The sequence below is a fragment of the Pseudorca crassidens genome, chromosome 4 (assembly GCF_039906515.1).
Source record: "Pseudorca crassidens isolate mPseCra1 chromosome 4, mPseCra1.hap1, whole genome shotgun sequence".
Lineage (NCBI taxonomy): Eukaryota > Metazoa > Chordata > Mammalia > Artiodactyla > Delphinidae > Pseudorca > Pseudorca crassidens.
The window spans coordinates 19097814-19115153 of NC_090299.1; positions in this window are offsets into that span (position 1 = coordinate 19097814).

The following is a 17340-nucleotide window of genomic DNA, read 5'->3' on the forward strand; positions in this document are numbered from 1 at the left end:
AGGACACCAAAAGATTATGCAACCTGAACTGCCCATCATGAACTAGTTATTAACTGATGTACTGAAACATAATATTGGACAACAGAGCACATTTCACTATAAAATGCAAGTGAGTAGGTATAAACAGGTCCAAGAGGGACAAGTCAACTTTATCAGCAGGCAGTTTAGACTTTCATGGTATGTGGTTTAACCCCGCTCCCTCAGCCTACTCCTTTGGCTTCTTGCAGAGTTCCCTATTATAAGAGAAAATTGAGGGCCTGGTTCACAACTGGATCTGCACCAGATGCTGGTATCAGCCAGAATGGATGATCCCAGAGTAAAAACCCTATGCAGATTTGTACATTTGGTTACCCATTTCATATTGAAGGAGAAATGGACAGAGGTTTGGATCTAGAATAGACTGATTTATGGGAAGTGGCAAATGAGATTGCCAGATGACTGAGGGTATGAGGAAGAAAATGGAAATGGAAAATTGGTGAGAGGGAGGTCTGAAGAAGATGTATGTGAATGGGCAGAGAATCTGAAGATATTAATGTCCCACTGTAAAGAAGGCTCTCATTATTCAGGTGGACAAGATGACCCTTCCTGAGGATGCCAGCCAGCCTCTTTCTTTGGCCAATCCAGTGCTTATTCAATAGGCTCAAGAACAAACTGGCTACGGCAGCAAGTATGGAGATATGCATGAGCCCAACAAAACAGTCTTTCACTCACAAATACTGATCTGGCTACTGCCACTGTTGAGAGCCCAACCTCCCCAAAGCATAAGCCAATGCTGAGCTTTCAATATGGTACCATGTCCCTGAGGAACCAGCTGGGATTGATTATACTGGACCTCTTCCACTGGGGCATGAACAATGTTTTGTCCTCAAAAGGATAGATCCATGTTCTAAACACAGATTTTCCTTCTCTGCCTCAAGTGTTCTGCAGCACCACTGTCATTAGATTTATAGAATGCCTTATCCATCACAACGCTGCCTCCAACCAAAGAATATAGTTTATGGCAAAAGAATCATGAGCATGTGGCAATAGGATCATGAGCATGGATTTCACTTATCTCACTACATGCTCTATCATTCAGAGGCAACTGGCTTGGTAAGACAGTGAAATGGCCTGTTGAAGGTTCAGTTATGAACCTGCTTGGAAACAGTATTATGAGGATCAAGTGCAGAATGCTCTATCTGTGTTAAATCAGCAGCCAAAATATGGTACAGTCTCCCCCAAAGCCAGAGTGCACACGTCTGGGAATCAAGAAGTACAAGTAATGGTAAGCCATCTCATTATTATACTAAATGACTCACTCGAAAATTTTTTTTTACCTCCCATTAATAAAACCTTAGCTTGGTTAATATTAAGGTCCTAGTGCTCAATGAGACACGTGTCTACCAGGAACATTAACTTCTATCAGAAAACTGATTAACTGGGAGCTGAGACTACCTTTTGAGCAACTGGGGGCTTTTCATGCAGCTGAACCAACAGGTACATATTGTACTAGCAGAGTAATTGATTTTGCTGACAAGGGGAAACTGAATTCCTGCTACAGAACAGACGTGACTGCTACACAATAGGTAACACTGTATTTGGAACCCAGGAAACTCAGCATCTTTTAGCTCTCTCTTTCCAATTGTACTGATCAATGGAAAACCGTACCAATCCTCAAAATGCAAGAGCACCAAAGATTCAGATTCCATAGAATTGAGATCTGGAGTCTACCACCAGGCAAAGAATTCCGCCCAGCCAAAGTAATGGCAGAGGATAAAGGGGAACATGCAAAGAGTATTGAAAGAAGGTAGCTATGATTACCAACTTTCATGACTGTGAACTTTCATGACTACCAACTTTCTCGGCTATTGAGCAGAGACCCAGGTAGTTATTTTACTTTTCTTTTTGGGACTTCATATAGTCTCACTTTCTTTATGTGAAAAATACTGGTGGTGTGCCTAATATTTTAAGTTTCAGGAAAGTATCGCTGAACGGACATTACCCCACAATGATACCAAAATTGATGGAATTTCAAGTGTCTCCTTTGCTTGAGATACAAAGTTTTCTCCCAAATGAAGAAAGAGAGTATCTGTTAAGGAACAAAGGAAAGGGGTGAACTGTGCCAGGTATTTCCATTTTCCCCTTGACAAGCTGACATCCTCTCGGCCCTAAGCTGACTTACATACATTAATGTGCTTTCCTCACTTCTGGTTTCTAGTTGAGTTTGGCCAAATCCCTGGTAAGAGTTGGATGAAGGATCACCTCTGGATGGCCTCAGGATGGCTTACCAAAGGTCATACTCCTCTCAATATAGCCCTTTCTTTATGACCCTGACCTTCATTTTTCTAGTAATCTCCTCCTCCCTTCAAGCCTAAGTGTGGTACCAGCTCCCCTGTGTGAGGACAGCAACCAGCGCAGGCAGATATTACAGGTTACATTCCTCATGAGAAAGAATGTGGACAACAGACATCCTGGCTTTTTTGCTGAGGCTATTTTCCAAATTATGGCACAGGGAAATAGAACTCAAGTGGCAGACCTATGAGGAAATAAAAGTAGGAGTTCAGGGTTGTCAAAGTGAATGGGATATGAGAAGCAAAACAGAGGGAACTGTGGAAAAGGACCCCATCCATATATCTACATACAAATTCCCTTCAAGGGCTGATCTGTCACCTGCAAATGCACAGGTTAAGACACCTTCCAACAACCAAAAGAAATGGCAGAGAAAAAGCAGGTATGAGGCAAATGAGCTGTGTGGTGCTGAGGAGACACAGACTGGAGTTTAACCTCTGCCATGGGGGAAGGGTCCAGTAAACACACCAGAATTTAAGATGAGAGAAAAAAAGGGGCAAGGCCCTAGGTAAATGAGCCTTAGAATAAGGCCATCTGAAATAAACCAGCTCTCACAAAGCCTAAAACCAGGATTCAACAGGATGAAACGTATCCACCAGATTCTACTTGCCTTCTCAAGACAACATAATCTGCTTTAAAGATAACATCATCAAATCCACATCCAGAGCCTCTATAATATTTCATCCACATGTAACATCAAAAACTTATGAGGCATGCTAACACACACATACATTCAAAATTATGAGGCCAAAACCAATAAAAATCTTCAACGAAGAATTCAGATATAGTTATAAGTCACAGACTTCAAAATAACTGGTTAATATGTTGAAGAAAATAGGGCATGAGTTCTAAAATACAGATGAAACTACAATGAATTTTGGTAGAAAGCTGAAATATATTTTTAAAAAATCTAATGAACATTCTAGAACTGAGAAATACAGTATCTGAAATTAAGAAATCACTAGATGTGCTTAAAAGCATTACTGAACATAGCAGAAGACTGGAATAGTGATCCAAAGACAGGCCAATAAAAAAAAAACCAAACTGAAGACCAGAGGAAAAAAGGAAGTAGAAACAAAAAGAACGTAAGAAACAAGTGGAACACAGCAAAAAGATCTAACATACAGGTAAATGGAATCATAAAAGGAAAGGGAAAAAAGAGGAATAAGCTATATTTGAAGATATAAAGGCTAATAATTTTCACAAACAATTAAAAGACATTTATCTACAGATTAACGAAGCTCAGTAAAACCCAAGCAGGATAAATACAAAACAACAAAAAACACCCATACAAAACCCTCCAATCCACACCTAGGGAAATCACAGTCAAATTGTTGAAAACCAAAGACAAAAAGCAGCCAGTGGGAAAAAAGGTATTGCCTTCAGCAGAACAATAATAAAATTATTGGCTAATTTTTCAACAACACTTACGGAAGCTGGAAAACAATGGGATGACATACGGGTGATAAAACAAAACACATAATCATCTAGAATTCTTTTCAGAATGTTAGAAATTTAGGTGAAACAGACAGACAAAATTCTGAGAAAACTAGTCAAAAGCAGACCTGAACTATAAGTACTTCTAAAGGAATAACTTCAGGTTCAAGAGAAAAATCCCAGATGGAAGCACACAACTGCAAAAAAAGAAATGAAAAGTACCACACTGGGTAAATAGTAGCTAATTAAGATGACAACATGTCTTGTGGCATTTTAACATATGAATAAGTAAAATATTTGACAGCAAAAGAACTTAGGGCAAAAGATAGTAAGTGGCATTAAAATGTTACATTAAAAACTTGCATTGTTTGGGAAGTGCTAAAAGAATAAAGTTTAAGTAGACTGTAGTAAGTCAAATTTGTGTATTATAATATACAGCAACCTCTAAAAGAATAGTATAACTAAAACGTAATACAGGAGAAAATATAATATTAAAAATACACCTAAAACGATAAGATAAAAAGAATAAAGAGAAGCTATAGGAACAAAGAATGAGACAAACAGAAAACAAATAGCAAGAATAAAGACTTAAACCAAATTCTATCAATAATTTCATTAAATATAAATTAAGAAAAACTCCAATTAAAAAAAGATTGTAAGATACAATAAACGTTAATCCCAATTAATGGATTGGGAGTTTGGGGTTAGCAGATGCAAACTATTAAATATAGAATGGATAAACAATAAGGTCCTACTGTACAGCACAGGGAAGTATATTCAATATCTTGTGATAAACCATAATGGAAAAGAATATAAAAAAGGAATGTAAAAAACAAAGTTGATTCTAATATTTAAATTTAAAAAAATATATAAAAGTAATCATTTTAATAAACATATATCGACTACTTGTTTAAAAAAATACCAACTATACACTGGTGTTTATAAAAAAATACTTTAAAAAGACAAAAAAGGTTAAATGTATAAGGATGAAAAGAAATTACAATGCAAACAGTAATCAAAAACAAACAAAAAATCCCCCAAAATACAGAGGTAGCTTTATTAATTTTAAAAAGGGGACATTAAAGCAAGAGTTATAATCAGAGATAAAGGGAATTTCATAATGATAAAAGAGTTCATTCCACAAGAAGATATAACAGTTCTAAATTTGATTCATCTAATAATTCCATAGCTTCAAAATATATAGAAGACTTCTGCTTCCAGCCTTGACAGTATAACTGGTACCAGACTAACCCTTCTCTTATAAATAACCATTAAAGTGGGGCATTAAAGAACAAGCAGTAGAAAATGTGACACCTAAGGAACTGGCCATAAAAAAAGGTAAGCCCTACACAGAGCAGAGCAACCTCACAGAGCTAAAGAATCAGAGTTTCAAGGTTACTGAAGTAAATGAAATTTGTGGCACAACATACTGGAAATAAGATAGAAGTACAGAGAAGGAGCTACAGAAATATGTAGAGAAAATTCACTCACTCATTCATTCATTCATTATTTTGCTGAATACTAAGCTGTGCCTATTTTAGGGGTGAAGAGTCTACAAGACTAGACAAAGAGCAACTAAACAGGAAAGAAATGTACACTGAAAAACTGTTACCTAAACAATCACTGAAACTATGTATAGGATTAGAAGAAGCTCAAATTCCAACAACCCAGAGTACAGAAACCTTGTTGAAAAGCTTAAAAACCCTAGAAAGTGCCTCAGAAGTTGGACTAATCTAGCCCTAGTGTAAAGGCTACTCTAAACTTGTTCTAATAAAGTTTAAAAGCAAGACTTGAAAGACTCAAGATTATCCACAAATAAATTAATTCCATTCTAGAAAATTCAACACTGTCTAAAATAAGCCAACAAAATGCAGAAACTCAACAATGAAGCATCAATAATATCCAGCAAAAACCAAAACTGACCAGGCATGTGAAAAAGTAGGAAAAGGTGACCTATAACCAAGAGAAAAAATAGCTCAATAGAAACAGAAAAAACATGACAGAGGCAATGGAATTAGCTATTATAAACATGTTTAAGACTTAAAAGACAAGCCAAACACAATGAGGGGACAAATAGGGAATCCAAAAGAGAAATGGAAACTATAAAAATGAAAACTAAAACTGTTAAAAAATAACTATAAAAATGAACCAAAGTCGTAGAACCGAAATTCTATTAACTGAAAAATATATGAAATTAAAAATTCACCAGATGGGATTAACAAGAGATTAGGCACTGAAGATCAATGAACTCAAACATACTATCCTAGAGAAACTACGAAACTAGAGAACAAAGAAAAAAGTAAAACTCAATGATTGTTGGATAATATCAAGTGGTTTAACATATATGTAAATAGGAATACCAGAAAAAGAGGGCAGAAAAAATTTTTAAAGAAATAGTGGTCTAAAATAATGGAAATTGAATCTATAATTTAAAACATTCCCATGGGGGAGAGCTTCAAGATGGCAGAGGAGACGTGGATATCACCTTCCTCCCCACAAATACATCAGAAATACATCTACATGTGGAACAACTCCTGCAGAACACCTACTGAACGCTGGCAGAAGACTTCAGACTTCCCAGAAGTCAAGAAACTCCCCACCTACCTGGGTAGGGCAAAAGAAAAAAGAAAACACAGAGACAAAAGTATAGGGACGGGACCTGCACCAGTGGGAGGGAGCTGTGAAGGAAGAAAAGTTTCCACACACTAGGAAGCCCCTTTGCGGGCGGAGACTGCGGGTGGCGGAGGGGTGGGAGCTCCGTAGCCGTGGAGGACAGCACAGCCACAGGGGTGCGGAGGGAAAAGCGGAGAGATTCCCGCACAGAGGATGGGTGCTGACCAGCACTCACCAGCCCGAGAGGCTTGTCTGCTCACCCATCAGGATGGGTGGGGGCTGAGAGCTAAGGCTCTGGCTTAGGAGGTCAGCTCCTAGGGAGAGGACTGGGGTTAGCCGTGTGAACACAGCCTGAAGGGGGCTAGTGCGCCACAGCTGGCCAGGAGGGAGTCCGGGAAAAAGTCTGGACCTGCCTAAGAGGCAAGGGACCACTGTTTCGGGGTGCATGAGGAGAGGGGATTCAGAGCATCACCTAAAAAGCTCCAGAGACGGGCATGAGCCGTGGCTATCAGCATGGACACCAAAGACGGGCCTGAAATTCTAAGGCTGCTGCTGCAGCCACCAAGAGGCCTGTGTGAAAGGACAAGTCACTATCCACACCTCTCCTCCCGGGAGTCTGTGCAACCCGGCACTGCCAGGGTCCCATGATCTAGAGACAACTTCACCTGGAGAACACACAGCGCAACTCAGGCTGTTGCAACTTCACACTGGCCTCTGCTGCCACAGGCTCACCCCGCTTCCGTACCCCTCCCTCCCCCTAGCCTGAGTGAGCCAGAGCCCGTGAATCAGCTGCTCCTTTAACCCCCTCCTGTCTGAGAGAAGAACAGACGCCCTCAGGCAACCTACACGCAGAGGGTCCAAATCCAAAGCTGAACCCTGGAAGCTGTGCGAACAAAGAAGAGAAAGGGAAATCTCTCCCAGCAGCCTCAGAAGCAGATTAAAGCTCCACAATCAACTTGATGTACCCTGCATCTGTGGAATACCTGAATAGACAACGAATCATCCGAAAATTGAGGCGGTGTACTTTGGCAGCAACGATATATATATATTTTTTCTTTTTCTCTTTGTGTGAGTGTGTACATGTATGCTTCTTTGTGTGATTTTGTCTGTATAGCTTTGCTTTTACCATTTGTCCTAGGGTTCTGTTTTTTTTTTTTTGTATCGTTTTTACCGTTTGTTATCATTGGTGGATTTGCTTTTTGGTTTGGCTGCTCTCTTCTTTCCTTCCTTTTATTAAAATTTAATAATTATTTTTTAATATTTACTTTAGTAACTTTATTTTATATTTCTTTCTTTTTTTTTTCTCTTTTATTCTGAGCCGTGTGGCTGACAGGGTCTTGGTGCTCCAGCCAGGTGTCAGGCCTGTGCCCCTGAGGTGGGAGAGCTGAGTTCAGGACATTGCTCCACCAGAGATCTCCTGGATCCATGTAATATTAAACGGTGAAAGCTCTCCCAGAGATCTCCAACTCAAAGCTAACACCCAGTTCCACTCAACGACCAGCAAGCTACAGTGCTGGAAACCCTATGCCAAACAACTAGCAAGACAGGAACACAACGCCACCCATTAGCAGAGAGGCTGCCTAAAATCATAATAAGTTCACAGACACCCCAAAACACACCACTGGAGGCGATACTGCCCACCAGAAAAACAAGATCCAGCCCCATCCGCCAGAACACAGGCACTAGTCCCCTCCAACAGGAAGCCTACACAACCCACTGAACAAACCTTAGCCACTGGGAGCAGACACCAAAAAAAAGGGAACAAGGAATCTGCAGCCTGTGAAAAGGAGACCCCAAACACAGTAAGTTAAGCAAAATGAGAACACAGAGAGACACAGCAGATGAAGGACCAAGATAAAAACCCACCAGACCTAACAAATGAAGAGGAAACAGGCCGACTACCTGAAAAAGAATTCAGAGTAATGATAGTAAAGATGATCCAAAATCTTGGAAATAGAATGGAGAAAATACAAGAAACATTTAACAAGGACCTAGAAGAACTAAAGAGCAAACAAACAATGATGAAGAACACAATAAATGAAATTTAAAATTCTCTAGAAGGAATCAAGAGCAGAATAACTGAGGCAGAAGAACGAATAAGTGACCTAGAAGACAAAATAGTGGACATAACTACTGCAGAGCAGAATAAAGAAAAAGAATGAAAAGAATTGAGGACAGTCTCAGAGACCTCTGGGACAACATTAAACTCACCAACATTGGAATTAGAGGGCTCCCAGAAGAGAACAGAAAAAGAAGGGACTGAGAAAATATTTGAAGAGATTATAGTTGAAAACTTCCCTAATATGGGAAAGGAAATAGTTAATCAAGTCCAGGAAGCACAGACAATCCCATACAGGACAAATCCAAGGAGAAACATGCCAAGACACATATTATATCAAACTATCAAAAATTAAATACAAAGAAAACATATTAAAAGCAGCAAGGGAAAAACAACAAATAACGTACAAGGGAATCCCCACAAGGTTAACAGCTGACCTTTCAGCAGAAACTCTGCAAACCAGAAGGGAGTGGCAGGACATTAATTAAAGTGATGAAAGGGAAGAACCTACAACCAAGATTACTCTACCCAGCAAGGATCTCATTCAGATTCGACAGAGAAATTAAAACCTTTACAGACAAGCAAAAGCTAAGAGAATTCAGCACCACCAAACCAGTTTTACAACAAAGGCTAAAGGAACTTCTCTAGGCAGGAAACACAAGAGAAAGAAAACACCTACAATAACAAACCCAAAAAAATTAAGAAAATGGGAATAGGAACATACATATTGATAATTACCTTAAACGTGAATGGATTAAATGCTCCAACCAAAAGACACAGAGTGGCTGAATGGATACAAAAACAAGACCCATATATATGCTGTCTACAAGAGACCCACTTCAGAACTAGGGACACATAGAGACTGAAAGTGAGGGGATGGAAAAAGATATTCCATGCAAATGGAAATGAGAACAAAACTGGAGTAGCAATTCTCATATCAGACAAATTGACTTTAAAACAAAGACTATTACAAGAGACAAAGAAGGACACTACATAATGATCAAGAGATCAATCTAAGAAGAAGATATAACAATTGTAAATATTTATGCACCCAACATAGGAGCACCTCAATACATAAGGCAAATACTAACAGTCATAAAAGGGGAAATCGACAGTAACACAATCATAGTTGGGGACTTTAAAATCCCATTTTCACCAATGGACAGATCATCCAAAATGAAAATATTATTAAGGAAACACAAGCTTTAAATGACACACTAAACAACATGGACTTAATTGATATTTATAGGATATTCCATCCAAAAACAAGAGAATACACTTTCTTCTCAAGTGCTCATGGAACATTCTCCAAGACAGATCATATCTTGGGTCACAAATCAAGCCTTGGTAAATTTAAGAAAATTGAAATCATATCAAGTATCTTTTCTGACCACAACGCTATGAGACTAGATATCAATTACAGGAAAAGATCTGTAAAAAATACAAACACATGGAGGCTAAACAATATGGTACTTAAGAACCAAGAAATCCCTGAAGAAATCAAAGAGGAAATCAGAAAATACCTGGAAACAAATGAAAATGAAAACATGATGATCCAAAACCTATGTGATGCAGCAAAAGCACTTCTAAGAGGGAAGTTTAGAGCAATACAATCCTACCTCAAGAAACAGGAAACATCTCAAATAAACAACCTAAACTTACACCTAAAGCAATTAGTGAAACAAGAACAAAAGAACCCCGATGTTAGCAGAAGGAAAGAAATCATAAAGATCAGATCAGAAATAAATGAAAAAGAAATGAAGGAAACAATAGCAAAGATCAATAAAACTAAAAGCTGGTTCTTTGAGAAGATAAACAAAATTGATAAACCATTAGCCAGACTCATCAAGAAAAAAAGGGAGAAGACTCAAATCAATAGAATTAGAGATGAAAAAGGAGAAGTAACAACTGACACTGCGGAAATACAAAGTATCACGAGAGATTACCACAAGCAACTCTATGCCAATAAAATGGACAACCTGGAAGAAATGCACAAATTCTTAGAAAAGCACAATCTTCCAAGATTGAACCAGGAGGAACAGAATAGATAAACAGACCAATCACAAGCACTGAAATTGAGACTGTGATTAAAAATCTTCCAACAAACAAAAGCCCAGGACCAGATGGCTTCACAGGCAAATTCTACCTAACATTTAGAGAAGAGCTAACACCTATCCTTCTCAAACTCTTCCAAAATATAGCAGAGGGAGGAACACTCCCAAACTCATTCTACAAGGCCACCATCACCCTGATACCAAAACCAGACAAAGATGTCACAAAGAAAGAAAACTACAGGCCACTATCACTGATGAACACTGATGCAAAAATCCTCAACAAAATACTAGCAAACAGAATCCAACAGCCCATTAAAAGGATCATATACCATGATCAAGTGGGGTTTATCCCGGGAATACAAGGATTCTTCAGTATATGCAAATCAATCAATGTGATACACCATATTAACAAACTGAAGGATAAAAAACATATGATCATCTCAATAGATGCAGAAAAAGCTTTCAACAAAATTAAACATCGATTTATGATAAAAACCCTCCAGAGAGTAGGCATAGAGGGAACTTACCTCTACATAATAAAGGCTGTATATGACAAACCCACAGCCAAAATCATTCTGAATGGTGAAACACTGAAACCATGTCCTCTAAGATCAGGAACAAGGCAAGGTTGCCCACTCTCACTACTATTATTCAACATAGTTTTGGAAGTTTTAGCCACAGCAATCAGAGAAGAAAAAGAAATAAAAGAATCCAAATCGGAAAAGAAGAAGTAAAACTGTCACTGTTTGCAGATGACATGATACTATACCTAGAGAATCCTAAAAATGCTACCAGAAAACTACTAGAGCTAATCAATGAGTCTGGTAAAGTAGCAGTATACAAAATAAATGCACAGAAATCTCTTGCATTCCTATACATTAATGATGAAAAATCTGAAAGTGAAATTAAGGAAACATTCCCACTTACCACTGCAAGAAAAAGAATAAAATACCTAGGAATAAAGCTACCTAAGGAGACAAAAGACCTGTATGTAGAAAACTATAAGACACTGATGAAAGAAAGTAAAGATGATACAAACAGATGGAGAGATATACCATGTTCTTGGATTGAAAGAATCAACATTGTGAAAATGACTCTACTACCCAAAGCAATCTACAGATTTAATGCAATCCCTATCAAACTACCAATGGAATTTTTCACAGAACTAGAACAAAAAAATTTCCCAATTTGTACGGAAACACAAAAGACCCCAAATAGCCAAAGCAATCTTGAGAAAGAAAAATGGAGCTGGAGGAATCAGGCTCCCAGACTTCAGACTATATTACAAAGCTACAGTAATCAAGACAGTATGGTACTGGCACAAAAACAGAAATATAGATCAATGTAACAGGATAGAAAGCCCAAAGATAAACCCATGCACATATGGTCACCTTATTTTTGATAAAGGAAACAAGAATATACAGTGGAGAAAAGATAGCCTCTTCAATAAGTGGTGCTGGGAAAACTGGACAGCTACATGTAAAAGAATGAAATAAGAACACTCCCTAACAGCACACACAAAAATAAACTCAAAATGGATTACAGACCTAAATGTAAGGCCAGACACCATAAAACTCTTAGAGGAAAACACAGGCAGAACACTCTAGGACATAAATCACAGCAAGATCCTTTTTGACCCACCTCCTAGAGAAATGGAAATAAAAACAAAAATAAACAAATGGGTCCTAATGAAACTTAAAAGCTTTTGCACAGCAAAGGAAACCATAAATAAGACCAAAAGACAACCCTCAGAATGGGAGAAAATATTTGCAAATGAATCAACTGACAAAGGTCTGATCTCCAAAATTTACAAGCAGCTCTTGCAGCTCAATATCAAAAAAACAAACAACCCAATCCAAAAATGGGCAGAAGACCTAAACAGACATTTCTCCAAAGAAGATATACAGATTGCCAACAAACACATGAACGGACGCTCAACATCACTAATCATTAGAGAAATGCAAATCAAATCTACAATGATGTATCACCTCACACCAGTCAGAATGGTCATCATAAAAAATCGACAAGTAATAAATGCTGGAGAGGGTGTGGAGAAAAGGGAACCCTCTTTCACTGTTGGTGGGAATGTAAATTGATACAGCCACTATGGAGAACAACATGGAAGTTCCTTAAAAAACTAAAAACAGAACTACCATATGACCAAGCAATCCCACTACTGGGCATATACCCTGAGAAAACCGTAATTCAAAAAGAATCATGTATCACAATGTTCACTGCAGCTCTATTTACAATAACCAGGACATGGAAACAACCTAAGTGTCCATCGACAGATGAATGGATAAAGAATATGTGGCACATATATACAATGGAATATTACTCAGCCATAAAAGGAAATGAAATTGAGTTATCTGTAGTGAGGTGGATGGACCCAGACTGTTTCATACAGAGTGAAGTAAGTCAGAAAGAGAAAAACAAACACTGTATGTGCTAACACATATATATGGAATCTAAAAAAAAAAAAAAGGTTATGAGGAACCTAGGGGCAGGACAGGAATGATGCAGATATAGAGAACGGACTTGAGGACACGGGGGCGGGGAAGGGCAAGCTGGGACAAAGTGAGAGAGTGGCATGAACTAATATATACGCTATCAATGGCATGGACTAATATATACGCTATCTATGTAAAACAGCTAGCTAGTAGGAAGCAGCCACATAGCACAGGGATATCAGCTCGATGCTTTGTAACCACATAGAGGGGTGGGATAGGGAGGGTGGGAGTGAGACACAAGAAGGAGGAGATATGGGGATATATGTATATGTATAACTGATTCACTTTGTTATAAAGCAGAAACTAACACACCATTGTAAAGCAATTATACTTCAACAAGGATGTTAAAAAAAAAAATCCCCATAAAAATGGTCCAAAATAATGGAACATTAATCTATAATTTAAAACATTCCCATAAAGGAAACTCCTAAAGAAAGGCCTAAATCGCCTTTCTGTTATAGTCTTCCAAATATTAAAATAAGAAATACTAGCAATCTTACATAAGCAATCTGAAAGAGTAGAAAAAGAAGGGACACTTCAAAAATCACTCTTATTAGGCCAGCATAACGTTGACACCAAACTAACATTATAAGAAAGAGGAAATATAGGCCAATAACTCTGATAAACATAAATGCAAAAAACAAAACTTTAGCAAATAAAAACCAATGTTACATATGAAAGGTAATATATGTGACCAAATTGGATTTAGTCCAGGAATGTAAAATGGGCTTGATGTTTTTTAAAAAATGTAATTAATTCATCATATACAGAGAAAAAACCAAATCGATATAGACTACATGAATCAACTCAATTGGTATATAAAAATCAGTTAAGAAACTTAAAAATTAACGGTGCTCAGAAAACTAAGAATAGAAAGGAATTTCCTTAATCTGAGTATCTTTGTCACAAAACCACAGCCAATATGTTAATGATGAAATGTGGGACACCTTTCTCCTAAGTTCGGGACTAAGACAAGGGTGTTCATTACCATTTCTAGTCAATGGTATAGTGGAGGTCCTAACAAATGTAATAAGACAAGGAAAAGAAGTAAAAGATTAGAAAGGAAGAAGTAAAATTACTTTTCACAGATGTGATTGTACAAATAGAATGTCGAAAAGGATCTGCAACTACAAACTATTAGAATTAATGGGTGAACATAGTAAGATTAATAAAAAGATTAATATACAAAAATGTCAAATGTGTTTTTATATGTCAGAATCAAACAGAATATTTTAAAACAATACCATTTGCAATAGCACCAAAATACATCAAATAACTGGGAATAAATGTCATGAAATATATATACCTCTATCTTGAAAAGAAACATTACTGAGAGAAATTAAGATCTAGATAAACGAAAGGATCTACCATGTTTGTGAATTTAAGACTCAGTATAAGATGTTAATTCTCCCTAATTTGATCTACAGAGTTAACTCAATCTATTCAAAATTCCGGAAGATTTTAAACGTATATATGTTTGTGGTGGAGGGGTGGTATGAAACCAAAAAAGTGAAGCTTAAATTTATACGGAAATACAAAGAATGTAAACTAGCCAAGACATTCCTGAAGAAAAACAAAGCTGCAGGGCTCCTATTACCAACTATCAAGACTTAGTAAAAAGCTCATAATAAATAAGCATGGTTGACATAAGGACAGAGCAGAGGAAAAGAAAAAGTCTGACATATATAAGGTTACATCAAATGTACAACTTAATTCAGTGGGGAAAGAACAGTCTTCCCAATAAATGCTTCCAGGTTAACTAGATAGATTAAAAAAAAAAAACCCTTGAGCATTATGTCTGAATAAAGGTAAAATAAGTGTTGATAGCATGAGGAGAAACTGATACCTCTGTGCACTGCTTGCGGGAATGCAGACTGAGACAGCCATACTGGAAAGTATGGTAGTTCCTCAAAAAATTAAACACAGAATTACCATATGATCTAACAATTCCACTTCTAGGTATTTGTCCAGAAGAATTGAAAGCAGGGACTCAAACGTACTTGTACTCTCATGTTCAGAGCAGCATGAAATACAATAGCTCAAAGGTAGAAATAAGCCAAATATCTATCAACAGATGAGAGGATAAACAACAACAACAACAAAATGCAGTATACCCATACAATGGAATAATATTCAGCCTAAAAAGGTAACTCTGAATGAACTTGAAAACACTATGCTGGACAAAACAGTACAAATATTTATGATTCCACTTATATGAGGTACCTAGAATAGGCAAAATCATACAGACAGAAAATAGATGCGTGCTTACCTGGGAGTTGGGGGAAGGAGGGAATGGGGAGTTACTGTTTAATGGGTATAGAGTTTCTGTTTAGAATGATACAAAAGTTCTGGAAATAGATAATGGTGATGGCGGCAAAACACTGTGAATGTACTTAATACCACTGAATTGTACACTTAAAGTTGGTTAAAACAGCAAATTTTGTTATATATTTTACCGCAATAAAAAATGCATTAATGTTCTCTGAATTTGTAATAGCCAAAATTGGAAACAACCCAAATGGATTCACCTTAATGGGTGAAGGGATAAACAAACTATGGTAATATATAAAGTGAAATATTATTCAGCAATAAAAAAAGAACTATTGATACCCACAACAACTTGGACTGATCTCAAGGTCACTCTAATGAGTGAAAAAAGCCATTTTCCAAATATTATACTATATGATTTCATTAATATAACATTTCAAAATGACAAAATTATATACAGAGAGAGAACAGATTGCCAGATGTTGGAGGAGAAGGTTTGACTATAAAGCCTGAGGGAATTCCTTTGTGGTGGTAGTTATATTAATGTATACATGTGAAAATATTTCATAAAACTGTACACATCAAAAAGGAGTACATATAAAAACGGGAGAAATCTGAGGAAGTTCTGTGGTCTAGTTAATTATATTGTGCCTATGTGCCTGGTTTTCATAATGTTCTATAATTATGTAAATGTACCACTGAAGGATGGTGGGTGATGGGTACAAAGGACCCTCTCTGTACTGTTTCTGCAACTTCTTATGAGCATATAATTATTTCGAAAAAGTTTTTTAAAATTCTGAGAGAAAATAATTCCTTTTAAGTGTTTTTAGTAAAAAAAAAAGAACAACACGTTAAACTTGGTGCTGTATACCTTCTTAATTCAGAAAGTCCTTGGCTTTTAAAAGTAGAAGTCATCTTAGTAAGTGCAGTTATACAGGAAGTGCAGTCATTAAAATTCTAGCAGTAAATGATCAAATAAGATAATTCATCTACAACAACATACATCTAAGGGACTCAGAGATGCCTCCAGTTTCTGAAGTAGTAAATTTAGTTGTCTCTAGATATGTCTACACATATCTGCATCTTTCATTCTTGGGAAAAAAATATAAAAACTTAGTAAGTTTTCAATAAGTAAATATTTATTAACTAATTACTTAAAGTCACTGCCCAGGAGGCTATAGGAAAAAAATGAACAAATTTACAATTTAGTAACAGTGATAAGAAGTAAAAATAAATGTGTTAAGAGAGGGATGGATATATGGGAGTTCAGAAATAGGAAGGATATTTAAAACTAGGAAGTTTCAGAGCAAATTTAATGGAAAAGTTACATTGGAGCTGTCCTTAAAGTAGGAAGAATTTGGATAAAGATGGAGAAGAGAGGCTCCAATTCAAGACGGCAATGTAGGAAGTTCCTGAACTCACCTCCTCCCATGGACACACCTAACCTACAGCTATATATGGAATAATTTCCTCTGGAAACAAAACTAAAAACCAGCAAAACCAGTTTGCCCCTTCACATTGGGCAAATGAGAGGGATATCACATCAAAGTGGATAGGAAAGGCTAAGACACAATCTCACCATAAATCCCATCTACTGTGAGGTGACCCACAACCAGGAGGGAACTCAAAACCTGGAGCTTCTCACTAAGCAGCAGAGGGCTCATAATACCGCACATTGGACACTCCAACTTTTAAGGTCAGCACCTGAAACAGTCCTCCAAACACCTGGCTTTGAAGACCAATGAGGCTTGCACCCATGACACTTGGAGAGCTGTGGCAAACTGAGGGCTTGTATACAGACTCACCTGCCCCAGGGCCCAATGTAGAAGCAGTCCTTTGAAAAGTGCCCAGACTTTATGTAAAGGAGATTCATTTCCTAATTTTAAAGCACTGGTCTGAGGGGCAGGGGCCTGTTGGTATACTCTCCAGGAACAGAGGCTGGTGGGCACCATCTTCCTGCTTTCATTCTGCTTTGCTAAAGCCAGAGGGCACCATCTTCCCACTCACACTCTCCCTCTGTCCTGCTTCAGAACACCAGTATCTCCTGGAGGGGAGATTCTACACACACCTG